The sequence below is a fragment of the Sarcophilus harrisii genome, chromosome 1, assembly GCF_902635505.1.
Source record: "Sarcophilus harrisii chromosome 1, mSarHar1.11, whole genome shotgun sequence".
Lineage (NCBI taxonomy): Eukaryota > Metazoa > Chordata > Mammalia > Dasyuromorphia > Dasyuridae > Sarcophilus > Sarcophilus harrisii.
The window spans coordinates 43,470,281-43,496,331 of record NC_045426.1 but is presented as its reverse complement, the minus strand read 5'-3'; the positions used below and the strand labels follow the sequence as shown (position 1 = coordinate 43,496,331).

Below are 26,051 nucleotides of genomic sequence, written 5' to 3'. Positions count from 1 at the left end.
TAAGGCCCTAAACCTCACTATGGATTTCATGAATGGATTTGACATATATGGACCTCGTTTTAACCTACTAAGTAAAAATCCCACCTTTGCACTGGTAAGTACAGCACAATTTTGAAAGAAAGTCAGCAAGCATGTATTCTGTGCTTACTGGAATATAGATTCCAGGCACCATACTCAGTACTGAGGATACAAAAAAAGACAAAAGACAGTTGTTCAAGAGCCTTCTTCCATTGGTCAAAAGGCAATTCCCTACTCCCATAATTGTTTATGATATATACAGCTACTACTGTCATTGAACTGAACCAAATATTCATTTACAGTACCAGAATATTAGAATTGTTAAGGACTTTAGAGACCACCATCTCCAACATCTTATTTTGCTGAAGAGAGATTTGAAGCTTGAAGAATTGAAATTAACACAGGGTTATTAATACAAGTTTTTGGTCCTGTTTGTACTCCTGACAAGCTATGTAATTTTGGATAAGTCTCATTGCTTTTCAGAGCCTCAGTTTTTTCATCTGTAAAATAAAGGAGCTGTACTAGATAGATGATTTCTAGGCTTCTTTTAAATTTATGATTGTAACATTCTATGATTAGATAGAGATATGGCCTGAATAGAATGCTGAAGGAATCCTTATCTAGTCTTCCCTCTAATACTACAGATCTCACTATTCATATGATTTTGTAAACAGCCCCTGTTTCAAAGAGGAGAATTTTGGTGTCCATAGGGAAGTATTCTGTGATAAAATAGAAAACTCGATGTGGTGTAAGAAAAGGAATATCAAGTTTGGAGTAAGAAGAAAGACTTGGTTTCAACACCTGGTATAGAAGTGATTCTGGGCAAGATGATAACAATAATAATGCTAAAAATAATAACAATATATTGCCACTTTTCTATCCTTTTTGAACTTTTCAAAAGGATTTGTGTACATTATCTTCAGGTACCACAAATACATAAAGCCCCACTTTCTAAATGAGGCAATTCATACACAATGTGGAGTTGAGCTCACCAACACACAACTGTCAAATATTGGAGGTAGGATTTGGGGACCAGGTTTTCCTGAGTCCAGAGTCAAACCTCTGTTATGTTCCATTTCATCTCTCAGTGACTGAATTTTCCATCTGGAGAATGGGACTGATGATGCTTGTCTTACCCTCCTCACAAAATTTCTGATGAAAGTAAGCTTTACAGATATGATACAAGGAAGTAAAGATGTATATTCATGAATATAATTTCTTCTACATATGTATGTATACTTTCTTGAATAAATAATTTATTATTATATATTTTGAATTCTGCCTGATATTCTGCTGGGCAAATGGCATTGTTCTCTTTTGTTTTTATTTTGTTTTGGTATTCCTTTTCTGTTTTTCTCTTCTGTTTTTTTAATAAAATAAATTTTAACAAAAGAAATATGATATTAGTCAACAGAGCATTCTGGAACTTTTGTACCTTTAGATGATAGCTGGTCTTAGTGTAGGAACTCATCTACTTTTTGAAAATAATTTCTTTTTCTTCATTTCAGCAAATATTTGTTAGATCACAGATTTAATTGTAAAAAAAAAATTGTGAAAATAATCTCATCTAGAGCTCCTTAATCTTTTCTTGCATCATGGCTCAATTTGGAAATCTGGTAAAGCCTATGAATCCTTTTCAAAATGATGTTTTTAAAAATGGAAGGAAATCAGGGCAGCTAGATGATGTAATGGATAGAGTAGCAGAAACTCAGGGAAAACCTGGGTTCAAATCTAGCCTCAGATACTTACTACATATATGATCCTGGGCAAATTCCTTAATCCCAATTCCTTAAAAAAGAAAGAAAAAGGAAGGAAATCCTCCATTATAGTTAACAGTTAGTGACATGAACCAAGTTTATGAACTCCCTGAAATCTATAATCAGGGACCTGAGGACTTCAGGTTAAAAAACTATTCATCTAGTTCCCTCTTTCTAATTTTCAAATGAGAAACTAAAGGCCCAGGGATGTTAAATGATTGCCTGAGTTCATAGGCAATAGACTTTAGGATTGGGATTTGAACTTGGGTACTCAGATGCTAGACACAGAGCTCCTATAACATATCACACTGGACTAAATCATTAAGAAGATGTAAAAACAATTGTGAAGAAGTATCTGTCTTCCTAGATCTTTTGCTCCATTGATAGTCTGATCATCCCCAAACTGAATCCTGTCGCCCAGAGGAAGACCTTGATGTTGCTTGGTTCAGGGTATCATTGAGAAAGTTATGGTCCGGGAACTCATAACTCAGTATGGCCATGTTTCCTAAATCTGTTCCTGGAGCCGACTTAAACCAACTTCTCAGCTCAGCTCTTATCCTGAGCATCCCACAGAATGGACTGGGTATTCTCTGCTTTAATGACTTTCTGACTGTGTAAATATAGATGCTGTCTGGTCAGCATTTTTCCCAGCAGTATTTTCCAGCGATAATTTATCTGCAATAAGCTCCTCAGACATCCTTCCACAGATCCCCAAGAATAGGCACACTGGCTGGGCACACCTGAGACTGCCCAGCTTTACAGAGAGAAGACCACATTTCATGGTTTTTTTCTCTGACTCATACTGCTGAGGCTCGTCTGGGGCTTGATCTGGCCAAGATTTTTTGTCCTGTTAGCAATAAATCATAGTACTTGGCACATAGTAGGTCCCTAATACATGCTTACTGACCAATTGAGGTCATGTTTTATATACAGTAGCTCACTTCAACCTCATTGAACCTCCCTAGGAGGAAGGCACTATGTTTCTTATTATCTCCATGTTACAAATGAGAAAATGGAAACTTAGATATATTAATTGATTTTTTTTTACCATGATCATATAGCTAGTAAGTGCTGTGGGATCTAGACCTTCCTAAATCCAGGACTAGAACTCACTTTTATGCATGAGAAAAAATGAGTGACAGTGAAAAGAGTTTTGGTTCTGAGCTGAAATCTTGGCTTTGTCACTTACTGTCAATGTGACTCTCTGGGACTTAGTTTCCCTAGCTATAAAATTACAGAGTTGAACTAGATGATTTTGAGGTATTTTTAGCTTTAGACATACTGCCTTGGGAAAGCTCTGGTTATCTCATTTGTAAAACTAGGGGTTGGACTAGAATGGCTTCTGGGATCCCTTCTAACCATAGGTATATGTATGACATTGGTCAAGTTGAAAATGATAGATGACATTTCCGGTCTTTCCTAGTTCTAAATCTGTGATGACTGTCCAATGCTGTTAACGACTAGCTTTTTAAATTGTGTTTGAATTTTACACTTAGCTTTCAAAGAAGAATTAAATACTTACAAAGTACCTGCTATGTATTGGACGTGGCTCAGGGAAAACTAAAGAGTACAAGGTCCATCTATATCCTACAGATTCTAGTTGGGCAAACAAGACCTATAGAATGTACAGTAGAATGTGAGCTGTAATATGACAATGGTTTAAAAAATCAAGACTCTAAGAAATGATTAAGGAGTTACTTTCAACTGGGATGACCATCAATGGCTTCATGAGGGAAGGTTGTATCTCTTAAAGGATGAATTGGATTTCAAGACTGTCTTTTTCATCATCCATTCGTAAAGCCAGGTTAACTTGTAGGAAGAGATCAGAGAGATTGCTTCCTATAAAGAAATGGATGTAAAGGAATGATAACTCACTTTTCATTCCTCAAGTATATGAAATATGGATTTCAGTTTCTTCTTCCCCTTGGTCATCCCTGAAAATTTTTGTTCACACACGAGCCAAATTTCCCTAGGCAGAATGGAGCAGAATGCTTATGGATGGTTATAGAAAGATATGAGTGAAAAGGTCAATGCAATATCTTTGATTGTGTGTTGCCTTCAAAACATTCCACATGATGGCTAGACGTTATGACAAGAAATATAAAATAACACCAAATGAAAATATGTTTATGACTAGTTTGACCTATTTTCATATCAGTTCTAAATACTAATCTCATTATGCGTTTCTAATGCTGTACATAGCAACGAAAGCACTTAAAGGTCACCACAGAATGTATTAAAATAGGGGCCTTATGTTTTTGTCAGGTGGGTATCTGGGAACATCAAATCTTTTCTGTTTCTGGAAAATTGCTTCTTTTTTCCTTTCCTTCCTCACTTTAACTATTTTTCCCAGTCTTCCTTGCTATAGGTCATCAACAATCTCAGCTCTTTTTCCTTGACACACTTGTCATTCTAAAATCAAATAAATGATAAACAAACTAACCTCTTTCATTATCATCCTCATTGTCTCCCTCCCTTTTTTACAAAGACCTATTCAGATATGTATCAAGAGGGAAACAAAATATTTTGGGATCCTTGATTATAATATACATCTAAAGTTGTGTTTGTACTATAAAAGTCACATTGTCTTGTGTACCCATTTTTTAAAAAAAAGTTTTATTTGTTCTATATATCAAGGATGTCTCTCAGTATTACACTCTTCCCATTAAATAGATCCATCATAACAAAGAAAGGCATTTCAATAATACTTGGTCTGCTAAAAAATCCTATATAATTTTCTGGTCCCATAATCCCCCTCTCTCTAAAAAAAGGAGAGAAGTAGTTGTCATCAACTGTTCTCTAAGGTCAAAATTGCTCATTGACCCTAATCATGTAAATCATGCTGCTCTTTATTGATATTTTGCTTTATTTTATTACTGTAAATTACTGACAGCCACAGCTATTGGAGACGTAGAAAAAGGAGTTCTTGCCTCTCAACTCCATAGCTCTTGCATATAATTTAACATTAAAAATAGTTATTTATTGGTGGAAAAATATTAAAATAGATACATTCCTGGGCAACAAGGTGGTACAGTAGGTAATACTGGGCCTGAATTCAGGAAGTCATACACCTGAGACCAAATCTGGTCTCAGATACTTACTAGCTGTGTCACCCTGGGCAAGTCACTCAATCCTGTTTGCCTCAGTTTCTTCATCTGTAAAATGAACTACCAAAGGAAGTGGCAAATTATTTCAGTATCTTTTTCAAGAAAACTCTAAATAGGGTCATGAATAGTTGGATACAACTGCAAATAAAAGAACAACAACAGATGCATTACCAACTGCTTTACTGCTGTGCCCTAAGGAATATGGGACTTTACCATCTGGCCTGCAGAAACCTCCTACATATTTTGTTCCCCCATTAAGAGGTGAAAACCTTGAAAGTAGGGACTGTCTTGATTTTCTATTTGTACCCCCTTACTTGGCTCAGTACTTTTCACACAATAAGTGTGGAATAAGTAGCCATTTGTCTATCTAGTCATTCAGTATGTTCTTTTCTTGGTTCTGCTTTGCTTGCAATGACTCAATTCAAGTCTTCCCATGTTTCTTTGAATTTATCTTGATAAATGATAAGCGATTCTCTTTATGTGATACTATCCCATTATATTGATGTGTCACAATCTGTTTAGTCATTTCTCAATAATAGGATGATATTTCTGAGTTTTTTATGCTACAAAAAGAAGAAATAAATGAAAATATATTAATGAGAAGATGATAGATTGGCTCTTTAATGAAAGACTATTAAGAACATATTTATAAGGATTACTTTTTTCTGACAAAGAGAGTAGCATAATTATAGCAGTATATCTATATAATACTTTCAGGTTTGTGAAATGATTTACACATTTGATGTGTGATGAGATAAATGCTATTATTAATTATTATTATTATTATCATGTTACCAGTGAGGAAACTGAGGCTGGCTGGAGGACAGATGATGTGCCTAGGGTCATAGAACCATTAAGTGTCTGCAGTAGGATTCCAACTTATCTTAAAGACTCTAATTCTAGCCCCCTCCTCACTACACCACATTGACTCATTTATAAGAGACAGAAAGCAGAAACAGTGAACATTCCCTCTTTAGGGAATATTTTAGGAGAGAATTCCACTAACAGGATTTACTATGATTTTGTGTAATAATCTGTTAGGAAAAAAGAAACACAATTTGAGTTCACAATGTAATTATTGTCACTAGTTATATTTTATTGGCACTTATTATTATTATTACTAGTTACAATTTATTGATATTTAGAAAAATAACCAAGAACAGTGAGGACACATGCCAGTTTGTAACATAGCAACCCTGTTCCATTTGTCCTGTTTCAGAACATATTGCAGTACAAAGGCAATCAAGCTAGGAGCTGTCCAGTACTTCCAGGGCTTCAGGCTGATCTGGATGGTTCCTGAACATTGGAGCTTCTTCTATTTTATTCTGAGTAGTAAACAAAGGCAGTCAAAACACTTTTCACATGAGCTGATCTAGGGTAAGCAAAACATAGCTATTTGTGAAAGAATCAGTCATGAATATCTTAGAAAAGAATTCTCTCGAGGCTGCCAAAATTCCTCCTCTATGGTTGTAGTTCTAGACTAAGCACTCTTCCTCTTCCTGTCCTCCGCTTGGAAGCGATGGGTAGACAAGACATGGAGATGCAAAGTGGGGACAGAGTGGGAAGGAACTTTTTGGAAATTTGGGCATTTGTGGATAAAGAGGAGGAATGAAAAGAAGAAGCTTGCCATCTGTAGCTTTCTATTTTGACCAGTTATTCTTGCTAACTAGATAGCAAGCTTGATTTTTTTGTGCTTCTGGTGTACAAGTTCTGTATGCTTAAAATTTGCCATTAAATGTTATCCCCTTGAGTCAAAGCCTCGGTTGCTCCCCTCTAGTTATGAATCTGTCAAATAATCCTACTCAGTCTTAAGAGAAATGCTCAAATGTAATTTAAAAATTGGAACTGAAAAAATATGATAGTAATGGGTAAACTAGATGTGTTCAATTGCAACCCTGAAGTATTGAACTCTGTTACTTGATGAGAAGACCAGCATCATTCCAAAAGTAGCAGCTCTCATCTCCCCACAGTAGCATCTGGAAAATTATTGAAGTAAACCATATAATTAATCACAGCATTTTTGAGATGAAAGTTAGGGATGTTAGGGACTTTCTACCCCTACCTCCTCATTTGTACCAGTGAAAAAAATTTAAGGCTATCTCTATAGTATATAACCCTCCCAAGGTCACACAATTAGTTAATGGCAGAGCTGGAACTAGATGAAGATTTTTGAGAGAAATAATTATTAATAATTAATGATTTGGTATGATCCAGAGTTCTTTTTTCCCTAAAATCCTCATTTCTGAAACTCAGTTTCTGAATGTTGTATAGACTTTCTTCTCACTTGTGATCAGACACCATCCAGTCTTACAAGAAATCTACTTTAAGGTGAATTCCAGCCCATTGTCTTCCAGTCAAGCAAACTTCTTAAACTTTTTCCACTCAAGACTCTTTTTCATCTGAGAAATTTTTATATGACCCTAGGTATATAAGTATATAAAATAGGTATACAGACCAAATATTTATTGATAGTAAGTCATAATGTTTTGACCCTCATATTTAGTTATGAGATCCTGTATGGGATCTCCACTCACAATTTAAGAAGTGAGGGTCTAGATTGCCTAATGCTGGGAGTGATCTGGATGTAAAGATAGTCTCTTTATCTAAGAGTAACTGGATGTCACTCTCCCAGTCCCTTATTGTCGTTGTAAAGTCCATCACTTATTAATTGTTAACCAGAGTTAATTGCCACCCTCAGGAACCAAGGGTATATAAACTATAAGCCCACCATCATGAGGAGTCTTTGGCATTGTAGAGTACCATTGACTTCTTATCACTAAGATTCTAGCATTATTAATGAAATAATTAATTACCCAGACATTACATTTCTCAAACTTTTTAAACATCACAGTTCTTGATCTAGTTCTTTCTCCATGACATGTCATCCTTTCAAATAGACTTCCTTTTCATTGCTTTTCATGTAATCAACAATTAATCTACATCCTTTAACTCAAATATCACATTCTTTCAGGGGCCCATATGCCTCAGTGGCTCCAGAGACCTTACTGTCTATTCTGTCTGTATTTTTAGGTACTTAGTTACTTTATGTGCTAACTTGCAACAGAATGTAGATTCTTGGAGGGTAGTGGCTATTTCAGTCTCCTTTTGAATTTCTATTGCTTAGCCCAGTAGTGGCTTGGCAGGTTATAAGAGCTGAATGCTTGTTCACTTACTGATTGAAAAAAGGGTCAATCATTTCATCTTTGCAGATGCCTTAATGCTTTTCCTATATTCATGGAAAGTCTTCTGCCTTTGGGCTAGGTGTGGCTACAAATGATTTTTTAAAAAATTGAATTAATTGAAAATGTTAGTTGAGATATATATTAAAAGAGGCCAGCAAACACTGTAAAAATTGTGAAATGAATTTTTACTAGATTAGTATCTTGCCAAGAGATGAAGACTTTTTAAGTGTCTGGCACATTAATAATGTAATTTAGTGCTATGATTGCTTCGTAAAATAAAGATATTTGAGTCTATAACCTGGAGACCTGACTGCTAGAACTGTAATTTAGCATTCCAAATATGCTATTACTGAATAATACATGATTTTGAAAACAAAACAAAACAAAGCCAAAAACTTGATGTTTGGTTGCCAGGTCCTTAACCGTAAAACATTTCTTAGCAATAAAATTCAAGTGACAAAATTACAAATCTCCAAAGATTCTTTTTTTAAGTTTTTGTCTTACTTCTGGTGCAATTACAGAATAAGCATATTTTAAAAGGGAATTTTTTTCTGTTAAAACATATTCTGCTCCCTTTAGGAAGCTGAATTAGTTTAAGGAGCTTGCAGAAACACCCAATTTTTTGTAAGCTGCTCCATCACTTTGCCTGAAAAGATTTCCATTGGGCCCCGCAATGGATACACTTAATGGTTGTTTCAAAGGCCATAAAGAAAATGGCATCGTTGGATTCTTGAACTCTGATTTGGGTCTCCTCCCACTTACAGAAACATTATCTTCTGAAGCTGGGCTTCATTATGCAATTTGGTTAATGATGCTTATTCATAAGACAAAAGCACTGAAGGCTTATTTCCTCATGTTTGGATTTTAACTCTTTTGATCACAAAGGAACTTCATCTATTTAAATTTGTGTTGAAGCTCATGTAATTTAGTGGGGTTGTGCCTACTTTAAACAAGAGAAAACTGAGATATACTTTACTAAATCAGAAACCAAAAGAAAGCTTTTTTCCTTTTTTTTTTCTTCTATCTCAAGGGCCTAGTAATTATTTATTTATTTATTTTTTTCTGTACAGGACCTGACACTTTACCAGGTAGGTATTGTCTGGATCATTGAACAATTAAGGGATTTTCTGGGGATCTCTAATGTGCCAGAACTTGAAAGACAGTTCTTTCTCCACTGGGCCACACTACCTTTCACCTTATATGTCGGGATAGGGACTAGACATGTGATTTCCTTAGGGCAGAGAATTCCTAGGTGAGGATTTTTTTTCCTTGTGCAGTTCAGTACTCTCTCTGTAATTTAGAGGGAATGAGGACATGGACCTTGGAAGGATTGTATGGCTTGAAAGGAGGCAGTAAGCTCAGCTCTAGCCTCTTCTTTCCCAACTTTTCTCCAATAGAGACTTTAATTCCTGTTAGAAGAGGAAGCAGGAGATTGGAACCAGTCTGGCCACTGCTCTCCTCATAGAATTCCAGCCTAGAATTTTACATACTTCCCCTAAATATTTATAGTCTTTGAGAGAGGGGGAGAGAAAAACAGAAAGAAAGACAAACAGACAGAGAGAGAGACAGAGAGATAGACACAGAGGGAGAGAGGGAGGGAGGGAGACAAAGACAGAGGGAAGGAGGGAGACAGAGACAGAGAGAGACAAGGAGAGAGAGATACAGTGAGAGACAGAGACAGAGAGACAGAGAGATGGAGACAGATACAGAGTCCTAGATCACACTGAAGGGAAAATTCCCTGAAGTTTCTACTATGCAAGCTGGAGATTGGGGTACATTGGAGACTGCTGGCTCCTCTCATGTTGGTTTATTCCCAATCTTTTCCTTCAAAAACCTCAAGTAAGGTTGACATCTTCTGTTTTATCTCTAGAAGCTGGAAGTCAGAAGTGTGCAAAGTGACTGTGCAACCCAAAGAAAGACAGAAGGGACCTGCGGAGAATCTCACTCTCAAAGAGGAAAGAGCCTGTATTTCTCTCTTACCAGTTCCACCCCACTCCTCCTCAGGACATGGATCTGGACCAATGAGGAGAGTCCCACACTAATGGATTTTGGCACTTGGGTTACATTGAGTCTTGGAAAGTTTCCTAGTGGTCTGAGATGCTGAACTACTTGCCCAAGGTTACACAACTTACATGTGACAGAAACAAGACATGACCGCAAGTCTTCCTTCTTCAAGGCCAGATCTACATCCACTCTGCCATTCTGTCTTTCATTTTATATGTAATATACATAATAAGCTCCTTTATACATAATAGGAGCTTAATGTTTTCTGGATTGGATTAGATTATACTGCCCATAGTGGGGGCCTAATAAATATTTATTGAAATGTACTGAAGTATATATTCCCTGCCTTCATAGAGATTTCCTACTAATGCTCTGGCACTCAAATGAAACTGAACTCTCATTAATACAGATATTATCTCTAATGGTGTAGTTCACAAACATCCTGTAAGATTATATGAATTCATAATTACATAATTATGGATCTGTAATGTTATAAATCCCCCACAGAGCATATAAATTTTTGAAATCTTTTATAAAATAGAGCACAGAGTGTTTCAAAATGGCAGAATTTCCATTCTCTTGCTAATAAGGATACTAAATATGAGAGTTGGGGAAAGACATATTGGAAATGAATGGTATTTTTGAATTTAGAACTTCTGAATTCAAATGTGAATGCTATATTTTAGGGAAGTCAGTTAATCCTTTGAGCCTCAGTTTCTTCATTTATAAAATGAGGCGATTGAGTGAAATTATTTCTGAAGTCCCTTCTGGAGAAGAAAGGTATTGTGACTAGGTATAATAAAGTAGAAAATAGAATCATAGAATTTAGAAATGGAGGGGACTTTTAGGGTTCATCTCATCTAGTTCCCCTCATTTAACAAGGTAGCAGTTTCAGGCCCATTGAAATGAAAGGATTTGCCCAAGATCATAGCGGTAGTAAGTAGCAGAGTCAGGATTTGAATCCAAAATCTTCTCCCCTCAGAGCTAGTTCTTCAGGATCTGCCTCCAGAGTTGTAGGGTATAAATAATTATATATGGTTTTGCACTTGCACTTTCAGGAGATTGAGAACGTATAACTTCTCAACTGACCAATACCAAATCCAAAATGTAAATCTTAAGGAAACTTTCTATAATTCTTCCAAGTACCATTAGATGACATACAAGGATTGAAGTGTGTGTATTTATGTGTGTGTGTATGTGCATGTGAAAGGTTAGAGAGATACAATTACAAATCTTAGTTAATGCCAAATCTCATTTTTCACCACTGAAAATTAACTGAACTTGCTTCTTTTTTTTTATTTTCTTTTTTTTTTTTTATTATAGTAACTTTTTATTGACAGAATCCATGCCAGGGTAATTTTTTTTTTTTTACAACATTATCCCTTGCACTCACTTCTGTTCTGATTTTCCCTCCACTCTCCACCCCTCCCTAGATGGCAAGCAGTCCTATATATGTTGAATATGTCCTAGTATATCCTAGATACAATGTATGTGTGCAGATCCAAACAGTTTTTCTTGTTGCACAGGAGAATTGGATTCAGAAGGTAGAAATAACGGAAGAAAAACAAAAATGCAAACAGTTTACATTCATTTCCCAGTGTTTTTTCCTTTGAGGTGTGCTCTTCTGTCCATCATTGATCAATTGAAACTGAATTAGGTCTCTTTGTCAAAGAATCCACTTCCATCAGATTACATCTTCATACAGTATCGTTGTTGATATATAATGATCTCTTGGTTCTGCTCATTTCACTTAGCATCAGTTCATGTAATTCTCTCCAAGCTTCTCTGTATTCATCATGCTGGTCGTTTCTTACAGAACAATAATATTCCATAACATTCATATACCACAATTTACCCAACCATTCTCCAATTGATGGGCATCCACTCAGTTTCAGCTTCTAGCCACTACAAAACAGGGCTGCCACAAACATTTTGGCACATATTGGTCCCTTTCCTTCTTTAGTATCTCCTTGGGGTATAAGCCCAGTAGAAACACTGCTGGATCAAAGGGTATGCACAGTTTGATAACTTTTGGGCATAATTCCAGATTGCTCTCAGAATGGTTGGATTTGTTCACAGCTCCACCAACAATGTAGTCAGTGTCCCAGTTTTCCCACATCCCCTCCAACACTCATCATTATTTTTTCCTGTCATCTAGCCAATCTGATAGGTGTGTAGTGGTATCTCAGAGTTGTCTTAATTTGCATTTCTCTGATTAATAATGATTTGGAACACTCTTTCATATGAGTGGTAATGATTTCAATTTCATCATCTGAAAATTGTTCATATCCTTTGATGATTTATCAATTGGAGAATGGCTTGGTTTCTTATAAATTAGAGTCAGCTCTCTATATATTTTGGAAATGAGGCCTTTATCAGAACCTTTAACTGTGAAGATATTTTCCCAGTTTGTTGCTTCCCTTCTAATCTTGTTTACATTAGTTTTGTTTGTACAGAAGCTTTTAATTTGATGTAATCAAAATTTTTCTATTTTGTGATCAATAATGGTCTCTAGTTCATCTTTAGTCACAAATTTCTTCCTCTTCCACAAGTCTGAGAGATAAACTATCCTATGTTCCTCCAATTTGTTTATAATCTCGTTCTTTATGTCTAAATCATGGACCCATTTTGATCTTATCTTGGTATATGGTGTTAAGTGTGGGTCCATGCCTAATTTCTGCCATACTAATTTCCAGTTATCCCAGCAGTTTTTGACAAATAATGAATTCTTATCCCAAAAGTGAGGATCTTTGGGTTTGTCAAACACTAAATTGCTATAGTTGACTATTCTGTCTTGTGAACCTAATCTGTTCCACTGATCAACTAATCTATTTCTTAGCCAATACCAAATGGTTTTGGTGACTGATGCTTTATAATATAGTTTTAGATCAGGTACAGCTTCATTTGATTTTTTTTTTCCATTAATTCTTTTGAGATTCTTGACCTTTTATTATTCCATATGAATTTTGTTGTTATTTTTTCTAGATCATTAAAATATTTTCTTGGAAGTCTGATTGGTATAGCGCTAAATAAATAGATTAGTTTAGGGGGTGTTGTCATCTTTATTATATTTGCTCGACCTATCCAGGAGCACTTGATATTTTTCCAATTGTTTAAGTCTGACTTTATTTGTGTGGAAAGTTTTTTGTAATTTAGCTCATATAATTCCTGACTTTCCTTTGGTAGATGAGATTCCCAAATATTTTATGCTGTCAACAGTTATTCTGAATGGAATTTCTCTTTGTATCTCTTGCTGTTGGATTTTGTTGGTGATGTATAAAAATGCTGAGGATTTATGGGGATTTATTTTATAACCTGCAACTTTGCTAAAGTTATAGATTATTTCTAATAGCTTTTTCGTGGAATCTCTAGGGTTCTCTAAGTATACCATCATATCATCTGCAAAGAGTGATAGTTTGGTTTCCTCACTGCCTATTCTGATTCCTTTAATCTCTTTCTCGACTCTTATTGCCGAGGCTAGTGTTTCTAATACAATATTGAATAACAATGGTGACAGTGGGCAACCTTGCTTCACTCCAGATCTTACTGGGAAAGATTCCAGTTTTTCCCCATTACATATGAAGCTTACTGATGGTTTTAAATATATGCTCCTGACTATTTTAAGAAAATATTTATTTATTTCTATTTATTCCTATACTCTCAAGTGTTTTTATTAGGAATGCATGTTGGATTTTATCAAATGCTTTTTCTGCATCTATTGAGATGATCATATGGTTTTTGTTAGTTTGCTTATTGATATAGTCAATTATGCTAATAGTTTTCCTAATATTGAACCAGCCCTGCATTCCTGGTATAAATCCTACTTGATCATAGTGTATTATCCTGTGGATGATTTTCTGTAATCTTTTTGCTAATATTTTATTTAAGATTTTAGCATCGATATTCATTAGAGAGATTGGTCTATAATTTTCTTTCTCTGTTTTCAGCCTACCTGGTTTAAGTATCAGTACCATGTCTGTGTCGTAAAAGGCACAGGTAGGACTCCTTCAGTCCCTATTTTTTCAAATAGTTTATATAGCATTGGGGTTAATTGTTCTTTAAATGTTTGGTAGAATTCACATGTAATGTCCATCTGGTCCTGGGAATTTTTTTTTAGGGAGTTGGTTAATAGCTTGTTCTATTTCTTTTTCTAAGATGGGACTATTTAGGATATTTACTTCTTCCTCTGTTAATCTGGGCAAGCTATATTTTTGAAGGTATTCTTCCATTTCATTTAAGTTGTCGAATTTATTGCCATAAGTTGGGCAAAGTAATTCCTAATTATTGCTCTAATTTCCTCTTCATTAGTGGCGAGTTCTCCCTTTTCATTTTAAGACTAACAATTTGATTTTCCTCTTTCCTTTTTTTAATCAGATTTTACTAGAGGTTTGTCTATTTTGTTGGTTTTCATAGAACCAACTCTTAGTTTATTAATTAATTCAATAGTTTTTACTTTCAATTTTATTGATCCCTCCTTTTATTTTAGAATTTCAAGTTTAGTATTTGACTGGGGGTTTTTAATTTGTTACTTTTCTAGCATTTTAGTTGTAAGCCCAATTTGTTGACCTTTTCTTTCTCTACTTTATGCAAGTAAGCCTCTAGAGATATAAAATTTCCCCTTATTACCACTTTGGCTGCATCCCACACATTTTGATATGATGTCTCATTATTGTCATTTTCTTGGGTGAAGTTATTAGTATTCTATGATTTGCTGTTTCACCCAATCATTCTTTAGTATGAGATTATTTAGTTTCAATTATTTTTGGTCTACTTTCCCTGGCTTTTTGTTGAGTGTAATTTTTATTGCATCGTGGTCTGAAAGGATGCATTCACTATTTCTGCCTTACTGCATTTGAGTTTGAGGTTTTATGTCCTAGTATATGGTCTATTTTGTATAGGTTCCATGAACTGCTGAAAGAAAGTGTCTCCTTTCTGTCTCCATTTCGTTTTCTCCAGAGGTCTATCATATCTAACTTTTCTAGTATTCTATTTACCTCTTTGACTTCTTTCTTATTTATTTTGTGATTTGAGTTTATCTAATTCTGAGGTGCAAGGTTGAGATCTCCCACTATTGAGGTTTTGCTATCTATTTCTTCTTGCAGCTCTCTTAATTTCTCTTTTAAGAATTTAGATGCTACACCACTTGGTGCATATATGTTTAATATTGATATTGCTTCATTATTTATGCTGCCCTTTAGCAAGATATAGTGCCCTTCCTTATCTCTTTTAATTAGATCAATTTTTGTTTTTGCTTGATCTGAGATCAGGATGCTACCCTGCTTTTAGTTTCACCTGAGCATAGTGATTTTGCTCCATCCTTTTACCTTTATTCTGCATGTATCTCCCTGCTTCAGGTGTGTTTCCTGTAAACAACATATTGTAGGATTCTGGCTTTTAATCCATTCTGCTAATCACTTCCTCTTTATGGGGGGGGGTTTACCCCATTCACATTTATGGTTAAATTACCCATTCTGTATTACTTGCCATCTTGTTAACCCCTATTTATGCTTTTCTCCCTTCTTTTCCCCTTCCCCCTTCCCAGATTAAACTTGTGGCACCTTGGCTTCTCACAGCCCTCCTTTTTAGTATCCCTCCTCCCCACCTTAGGTTCCTCCCCTATCTTCTCTTTCCCTCTCAGTTTCTGTATTCCCTTCTGCTTAGCTTATTCCTTCCCTTTTCACTTTTCCTTCTCCTTTTCAATGAGATGGGAAGTTTCACCATATGTGAATATGTCTAAAATTTTCTCTTAAAGTCAATTCTTATGGCAGTAAAATACCCACTATATTCATCCTCATTCTTTCTCTCAGATATAATAGGTTTCCTTTGCCTCTTTGTGAGATATAGTACCCCCACTTTACCCTTTTTCTGATACAATGTCCTTTCCACCTCTAATTTCTAGAACAAGGTATACATGTATTTTTATACATCTTTACAGCAAGAATATAGTTCCCAGATTTCTTTTACCTTTTTAGGTTTCTCTTGAGTTCTATATTTGCAGATCAAACTTCTTGTTAAGTTCTGGTTTTTTCACCAAAAATAGGCGAAATTCACTTATTTCATTGAATGACCATCTTCTTCCCTGGAAAAAAGATGCTCATTCTGGCTGGGTAAGTTATTTTTGGTTGCATACCGAGTTCCTTAGCCTTTTGGAATATCATATTCCAGACCCTTCGATCTTTTAATGTGGATGCTGCTAGATCTTGGGTGATCCTTATTATGGCTCCTTTATATTTGAATTGGGTTTTTCTAGCCGCTTGGAGTATTTTTTCCTTTGTTTGAGGGTTCTGGCATTTGGCCACTATATTTCTTGATGTTTTGATTTTAGAATCCCTTTCAGTGGGTGATCGATGAATCCTTTCAATGTCTATTTTACCCTCTGTTTCTATGACTTCTGGGCAGTTCTCTTTGATAATTTCTTGGAAAATAGTGTCCAGGCTCTTTTTTTCATTGTATTTTTCTGGGAGTCCAATGATTCTAAGATTGTCTCTCCTAGACCTGTTTTCCAGGTCTGTTGTTTTTCCCAGAAGGAATTTCACATTTTTCTCCATTGTTTGGTTTTTTTGGTCTTGCTTAACTGATTCTTCTTGTCTCCTTGAGTCATTCAATTGCATTTGTTCTATTCTTATTTTCAGTGAAGTGTTTTCTTCACTCACTTTTTTTATATCTTTTTCTAATTGTCCAATTTGTTCTATGGAATGTTTTTCCATTTCACCCATTTTATTCTTTAGTGAGCTATTTTCTGTTTCCAGTTCACTAATCCTATTTTTCAAGGATTTGTTTTCTTTATCCACTCTGTCTTTAAATGAGTGGAATGACTTCTCCAGTCTCTCTTGCCAAGCCTCCCTCTCCTTTTCCCATTTTTCTTCTAGCTCCCTTGTGAGAGCCTTTTTAATTTCTTCTATGAGATTCATCTGTGCTGAGGAACAGATGATCTCCTCCTGTGGGGCTTCACCTGAAGATAATCTGTTTTTAGTCTTCTGGGGTTTAGAGTCTGTTCTCTGTCTGTATAAAAGCTGTCAATCGTTAAAGTCCTTTTTAACTTTTTGCTCATTTTGTCAGAGAAGAATCAGAGACAAACTAGCAAAGAAAAAAAAGGAAAAAAAAAAACACAAATGGAATCTGCTTTATTGGGGGGAGGGGCTGGGTGGTGTTACCGAGCTTCCTCTACAGACTGAGGGGGCAGCAACGAGGCACTAGCAGGACTGTGCTGCGGCTGCGCTCTGAGACTCTGAGAGCGTGCTGAGACGCTGTGGGGGGAGAGGGGCCAGTCTCAAGGAACTCCAGCTGTTTGGGGTTGTATTCTTTACCCCCGGTGTTTTTAGCTTCTCTGCTGGGCTACTGACTTGCTGCCAGGGCAAAGTATCCAATCCTGTAGTGAAGCTCTCCCCACAAAGACGGCTGAGATCACACCCCAACCCCCTCCGGTCTGCTCGGCTGTGAGCTGCCTGCCGAGTTCTTGCTGCCGCTGCCTGCCCTCAGCCTGTGCCTGATCTAAAACCGTCCCGCCCTCGAGCAAAAACAGACCTTTCCTGGTGAATCTCTTTTTTTTTTTTATTTATTTTTTTATTTTTTTATTTAATAGCCTTTTATTTACAGGATATATACATGGGTAACTTTACAGCATTAACAATTGCCAAACCTCTATCCTGGTGAATCTCAAGGATGTCTTCTCTTGGTAACTGTTTGTGGGTTTTTTTTTCAGTCAGGCATTAATTCAGAGGCTTGTAATGAGATGGATTCTGAGAGAAAATGCGGAGCTTACACAGCTGTGTGCCTCCTCGCCGCCATCTTGGCCGGAAGTCCAACTGAACTTGCTTCTGAAGAGCCCTCCGTCAATGTTCAGGATCATTTTACTGTGAATAACCTAGACTGTATAAAGCTACTGTACTGATTGGATCTGTTCTACCCCAATGTGAAGGACACAATTTAAAATATCATTAGAAATCTGGTGAAGTCAGTAAGATTGTTCTTTCATGTAGGTAGCAAGACACAGAAAAAATCTTGGACTATGAGTTAGGAACCTAAGCTTTCCTCTTCCAACTAGCTTGACTTTGGGGGGGAGTAATTTATTTTTTGGATCAGTTTTGTCATCTATAAAATGAGCCTTCTCTCTGGCTGTCCATTTAATTTACAGGGTTATTGTATAAATTAAATAATATGGGTAAAGGTGTTTGAAGAAATCCTCCAAATGGAATTTTGCCTTTTACCTAGAGTCATAGCTGGGAAGTTCAATCACTTTATTTCATCCAAGGAAGATGACACCCCCATTAGGGAAATTACTTGTCCAAGGTTACATAGATGATTCGTGGCAGAACTTTGAGCAGGAAATGGGTTTTTTCATTCCATGATCCTTCCATGAAGTCTCAAAGAATTGCCTATAAAAGAAGCTTGGAGGAAGTATTTAATGACGATGAAGATGATGTAACCACTTTTTATATAACATTTTGATATTTGCCAAGTGCCTTATATCCCTTGAGCCCTCCTTACAACATCTGTGAGTAGTTAATTTGAATTTTTGGGGGGATTAGATCTATTTTTTGTAGAATGAAGAAGTTCTCATGAGGAAAGTTTCTCTATCAATATTGATACCAACTGCTTTTCAATTTATGACAAAGATTTACCTTAAGTGCTACCTGGTTAGTCGTCATCACACACACCTGGAAACCCAGCATCACACAGTCAGTATATGTCAGAAGTTGCACCCAGCTTTTCTTAATTCAACTATAGCTCTTTATCCATTATGTTAAAGTTGCCTCTCATGGCGTGGTCAGTATTGATCTTGTTATTTTCACTTTATGAATAAGGGAAGTAGACTCAGAGACATTGTGACTTACCCATGATCACTTAAAGTGTTCATAAAGTTAATAATCTGATTTATATACTCTTCTTCTTTGTTGTTACTTTAAATAGACCTATATTTAGTTCTGTAATTACAGAACTATTACTTATAAAGTGAGGATAATAATATTTGCATTGCTTACCTCAGAAGGCTATTGTGAAGAAAATACTTTATAAGCCTGAAAGTATAGTATACATAGAAACTATTTTTTTCATTTTACTCCCATATAGTTGACATAAACTTGGATAAACCAATAGTATTGTTTAAAAATACAATATTATCTATAGAAAAATATATAAAGATCCATACATATATATTTGATATTGAAATTCAAAAATATGACTGATTAAAACTTGTCCACACTTGCATGCTTTTATATGAAGTGAAGATTGCTACTATTCTGAAACTAACTGATCAGCACTGCTGGTTCTGTAGTTTGAGATTTCTGTATTTCAGTAGTCTTGGCCAAAGAGTTAATTAACTTCTGTGCATCCTTTTTGGGAAGTTTATTTTTAGCTCTCTAAGCTGCAGAGTTGATTTCCTCCTTAAGTATGAAGAAAATATATGTATGTAAGAATATAGATGTATATTTATGTGTGTATATATATATATATATATTTGTAGGTACATATATAGGTATAACAGATAAATATATAACATACACATACATACATATATATAATTTAGGATTCTGGCACTGTACTAGTGTATTTCTTGAAAAATAAAAGGTAACCTGCTGCCATATGAAACTAGCAAGAACCCAGTGAGGAAAGGATAATGCCAATTAAAATTGTACATTCACAGAGGCATGAAATAAAGTCATATTAATAAGATTTCCAGCTTGTAGTTATAGGAGGACAAGACTGTTTCAGTAAGGACCTGATCCCCACTTGGCAGAATTTCCTTAAAAGTGGAATAAGACTGGCTTGGTGCCATATTATGAGAAAGCTTTTCATTCATTCACCCAATTTTTAATGAGTATCTCCCATGTTCAAGACAATCTGTTGTCAACCCATTTGCAGTGAAGCATGATTTAAAGCTGATAAGCTCACACATAGATTGTGCTTGGGTACTTGATCTCCTATGGATAAAGAACATGATGAGAAGAGAAATATAAATTTTTAATGACCACCAAAGGTTAACTTTTGTTATTTGATGAAATGTGAATAAAAGAAGACTCTATCTTTTTGCCATTATGATGTTGATCTACTAAACCCCATAGTAAATGCAGAAGCCCCTCCAATGATGCAGATCTAACTCACTGATTTTTATTAGCTAAATTCTAGGATATTGTTTGAGGCACATAGTGAATCTACTCAAGGTCGTACAATAAATGTCAGAGGTTGGTTTGACATCTTTCTTAGCCCAAGCACGGCCCTCTATGTATTTTAGATCTTGCTGACACCAAGGCCAGAATTTTGCCTCTAATACTTTTTGATCCACTTGACCATAATTGTAGTATGTGTAGTGCAAAGTACCTCAGACTTAGAGAAATTACAGAGAAATGTGGGTTTAAATGCTGCTTCTGCTGGTTACAAGCTGTATGACTTTGGAAAAGTCATCAATTTCTCTGAAACACAGATTATTTTCCTGTAAAATGAGTATAATAATACTTTTATTGCCTACCTCAAAAAACTATTGTAAGGAAGGTATTTTATAGGTCTTAGTCTTGTATAAATGTGAACTATTTTTAGTTTTATTTTTATATAATTGATATAAATTAGAGTGAGCCAGTAGTTGTATTCAAAAAAGAATGTAGGCCAGAGATTGTTTTATTTTTGCCTTTGAATTCTCCTAGTCCCATTACTTCCCCTTACCTAGTCTAAGTATCTGGCACCTGGTAGGTCTAGCTTAATAAATCCTTCTTGAATTGAATGGAATCAATGTTGTAATGCAGTGGATTTGCATTCTCATGCTATGAAGGGATGATGGATTTAAATGAAGGAATGAATAATGAATGTTAGATAAAGTAATGGCTGGCAGAGAAGGATTTTATAGAATTATAATTGATCCTGAAAAACATTAGTAAGGTGGAAGAGGTCAAGGTAAGTAAGTGGAAGAGGGCTCCAGACGATCACACCATTTCAGAATTAGAAGGCTTGTTAGAGAGCACCCATTTATTCCAACCTGTATGTGAACAAGAATCTTTTCTATCAGTGGTCATGTAGACAAGCTTAAAGACTTTAATATAGGGAAAACCCAATACTCAAGGAAACCAGTTTTACTTTTGCCTACTTCTAACTGTTGGGAAACTTTTCCTTATATCATGGCAAGCTTACACTCATTGCTTTGAATCTGCCTTGGAGCTAAGCAGAAGTCTAATTTGAAAGCATTGGCAACTGGAGTCAGATAATGCCTTAAGTTCCAAAATTATTTATGAATCAATTGATGTGATAAATCAGGTTGTTTCACTTATTCCTTTTCTTTCTTTCCTTACTCTACCTCTCAGAATCCTAGAATATAAGCATTGAGAGGGATATTAGGATTCAAAGGGATAGATTATCATAGACCTAGAATGGAAGGGACTTGGGGACAATGTGGTCCAATTCTTCATTTTACAGGTAAGGAAATTAAGGACCAGGGAACACTATATGTCTTCCCCAAAGTCACAGAGGGAATAAGTGTCAGAGAGGGAATATGAACTCAATTCTACTGATTCCTAGAACCATTTGCACTTTTTATTGCACTATACAACTTAGAGATGTGAAGCAACTTGCCTTTTAGTAAAATCAAAATCAATAAGCATTTATTAATCACCTATTATATGTCAGTCATTTTGATAGGTCCCAGGGATACAAAGAAAGGCAAAAACCAAAACCAAATAACAACCTTCCCCCCCCCCCAAAAAAAATCACTTTTCTACCATCTAATGGTAGAGACATTATGCAAATAACTACTTGCAAACAAGATACACAGAATGATTTTTGAGGCAACCACAGAAGTCACTATAATTAATGGAAAAAGGAAAAGACTTTTTGCAGAAGATGGAATTGTAGTTGATAATGGAGGAAGGAGGGAGAGAATTCCAGGCATGAAAACAGCCAGGGGAAATATCTAGAGTTGGGAGGTGGAGTATCTTGGTCAAGGAACAGCAAGCAATAAGGTCAGTGCCACTAGATCCCCTGTAGAAGAGCACTATTAGTGACTGAACTGGAATTAGAGTACAGGTTGTCTTTCTATTACAGCATGCTACCCCTCTTGTTCTTGTAACCCATTATTTTAGGTGAAAAAATTATTTCTTCCAACCATCTAATCAATAGAACAAGCAGATTACAACTGTTTCATTCGAGGATGTCAGTGATTATTAGTGAGTGGGGAGAAAAAGAGACTTTGGGGCAAATTCTATGATATTAATAGCTTGGATAGATTTCTTTCCTGTAAAGCCATAGGAGGAAATGTAAGGGAGTCATTTATTATGTCCCTATTATTTATTCAATAGCATTTATTAAAGTTCCTACCATGTGAAGTTTTTACCACTGTATTCCATTCTATTGGGAATTAGGGTTTGTAGTTTCTACCCTCTAATGGAGAGAGAAGACAAATATAAAAACAAATGCCACATTATAGTGGAAAAAACACTATGCTAAAAAGCAGAAAAATAATGTTCCTTATTGACTATTTCTATGATCTTCGATCTCAGCGTCACTTTACTTCTTTTGGCTTGATCCTTAAAATATATGTATATACAGCCTCATGGCCTCCCTATTATTCAGGCCACCAAAACTACTCTGGGTTTTAGGCACTTTGTGGCTCAGCATTAACTCACAACCTTCACTCATGACTCTCCTGATTGTTAAATTTTATTAGTTTAACCAGAAGATATATTATGTCAAAGCAAAAACAAAACAAATATAGAAAAGAGAGAAAGAGAAACAGAGGCAGAGACAGAGAGGCAGAGATATACAGAGAGAGACAGAGACAGACAGACAGAGATAGAGACAGATGGAGACAGAAACAGAGAGACAGAAAGACAGAGAGGAGAGAGACAAAGAGAGACAGAGAGATAGAGAGACAGAACTCTTTATGTTTTAGCTCTTGTATGATGCAAATATGAGCCAATGTCAAGCTAACTAGAGGACCCTAGACAGGTTTTCAAGTATATCTTTTGAACTTCTTTTCTCCCGGGTGGCTTTGGAGAGGGAAATTTATTTTTATGTAACTCATTTTCTTCATGTGTAAAATGAAAGAGTTTTAACTGGATTATCCCTGATGCCCCTTTCCCCTCTATGTATCTATAATCCATGCTTCTACTTGTGATTTTTCAATTTAAACTTTTAGAATCATAGCTGTAAATCTGGAAAGGATTATAGAAGTCTTTTTTGTCAAAGTTCCATTTTACAGATGAAGAAACTGAGGTTTGCAGAGGTTAAGTGCTTTACTCAGTATTCAAACTTAATTCCTGTAATTCTTTTTATATGAATTTTGGTTTGAAATTTTTTTTCATTCCTATCATGACCTTGGATCAGCAGACACTAACCCTTTCAAACTGGTTTGGGAAATCAATTGGAATTAACCCCCTACAGAGGAATTAACCCCTGATCTTTGTGTAGATTAACTCAGTGGCAAGACTGAAAGGGGCTGAGTATAGCAGCTGGTAAAGCTATCCATCTTTGCCCTATTTTTTCACCAGCAATAAAAACTGCTGGACTACACCTGCATGGGACGATATCACATGTATCTGAACTCAACTAGAGAACATTTAGATATCTCTTTTAGAGGTGAGATTTTTTTGTTATATGTAAGATTTTTTTAATATTTAAGGAGAGAGAGCCAAGATGGTGGAGGGCAGAGAGAAACTCACCCAAACCCTCCCAAATTCACCTTCAAATAATTATAAAATAATGACTCAAAGTGAATTCTGAAGCAATAGAAGGAACAAAAGGATGGGATGAAATAATTTTTTAGAACTTAGAAAGATATGTTTCACTTCCCTGGCTTCTTTTAAGTCTCAATTAAAATCTTGCCTTCCAAAATAATTCTTTCTTAAGCCTCTTAATGCTAATGCCTTCTTTCTTTTATTATCTCCAAATTAGTGTGTGTGTGTGTGTGTGTGTGTGTGTGTGTGTGTGTGATTAAGTCATTTTTTAGTTGTTTCTAGTTGGGTGGAGTTTTGTTGGCAAGACACTGGAATGGTTTGCCATTTTCTCCTCTGGATCACTTTACCGACATGGAAACTGTGACAGACAGGGTGAAGTGACTTGCTCAGGGTCCCACAACTAATAAATGTCTGAGACTAGATTTGAACTCAGAAAGATGCCTTCTTAACTCCAGACCAGTACTTTGTCCACTGTGCCATAGCTGCCCCATATCATAGTACATCCACAACCACACCCTCTCACTCCCACATATACACATATACATAGAGGCAAACACAAATACACTCACAGAAATACACCCACATATACACACAGATATATAACATATGTGTATAGATATGCACATATATGTACACATGATACATAGTTTCACATTGTCTGCTAGATTAGATTCTTAATTCTTTGAAAGTAGAGACTATTTTTGATTTTCTTTATATTCCTAGAACTTAGCACAGTTCTTGGCACATAGTGCTAAATAAATACTGACTGATTTGAGTAGGAAATAGAATTTACAGGGGATATTATTTGGGTGAATTCCCAGAGGTGGAGAAAGATGAGACTCTAGAGACTAGTTTTAGAGTACAAGAGAAGAATAATGTATATGTATGTGTATATATATATATATATATATATATATATATATACACACTTAAAAGATAGATTAGAATCATATTGAAGAGTGACCTAGATTCCAGGTTAAGAATAGTTCTTTCTAGTTTAAACTAGAGGAACAGGGAGATCCTGGAAGATTTTGTGTTGGGAAGATTGCATACTAGATAGCATAGTGGAGAATATGCTGAATTTGGAGTCTGTAAGATCTGTTTGAATCCTCCTCCAGCTTTATGATCCTGGATAAGTCAGTAACTTAACCTTTCTGAACCTCTGTGTCCTTATCTGTAGAATAGAAGTCATAATAACACTCACTTACTAGGATTGTTATAAAGATCAAATGGGATAATATACGTGAAGCACTCTTCAAACCATAATAGATTGGAGAGATTGGAGAGAAGTCACCAATTAGGAGCCTACTATCATGATGTTGTTGAATTGCGTCCAACTCTTTATGACCCTATTTGATTTTTTTGCCAAGAAAACTAGAATGGCTTGCCATTTCTCCTCCAGCTCATTTTGCAGATGAGGAAACTGAGGCCAAAAGGGATGAGTGACTTGTCAAGGTCACCCAGCTATTAGGTGTCTGAGGTCAGATTGGAACTCAGGAAGATGAGTTTTCTTTACTTTAGCCCCAATCCATCTATCTAGCTGCCAGCCTACTTCTCTAGTCTAGGTAAAAAGCGATAATGGGTAGTACAGTAGTAAGTAGTAATTAGGATAGTAACCTAAAGGAACAGGTGTGAGAAATACAGTTGAAGTAGAGACATAACACAGGCTAATAGGATCTCATGATAATTTCCCTACAGAGTATATCTCAAGAATAGCATTTCAGGTCAGAATCATGCAAGGCCATTATGGATATCCTTGAATAAATAAGTATCTAACTTCATCTTTGGAAGACTCTTTTTCCGAGGAATGCTCCTTGACAAATACAGGAAGTCCAGTGTTGGGAACATGGTGTAAGAACTAGCAATGGTGTCTGAAAGTTATATTTTAAAAATATATTAGGAGAGATATTGTGCTCCTTGAAAACAAGGGTTTTTGCCTTTATTTGTATACTCAACACTTAATACCTGGTGCACATTAATTAATGTAGTTAATGAATCTAAATAAGGAGTGAGGGAGAAGGTAACACTAACAACGGGGATTCAATAAAGGTGTCTTGTAAATAGTAACACTTGAGCTAATCCTTGGAGAGAGGAAAGGATTCCACTAGGTGGAAGTGATCTTAAATAATTCTGTCTGCCTGTCTAGAGTCAGTCAATCAGCAAACATTTATCAAACACCTACTATGAACAGGGAATATGTTAGGTAGTAGGAATAGAAATTTAAACTGCAACATTCCTTTCCCTCAAGAAGCTTACATACTATTATTGTTCTATAAGAAATGACCAGCAGGATGATTTCAGGAAGGCCGGGAGAGACTTATATGAACT

The 26,051-nt window shown here is 35.8% G+C and overlaps 1 pseudogene; it reads left to right on the top strand.

Annotated features, from left to right (window-relative positions):
- The first annotated feature begins 2,267 nt into the window (after positions 1 to 2,267).
- Positions 2,268 to 26,051, top strand: part of LOC116423050 — a 68,366-nt pseudogene continuing 44,582 nt past the window's right edge.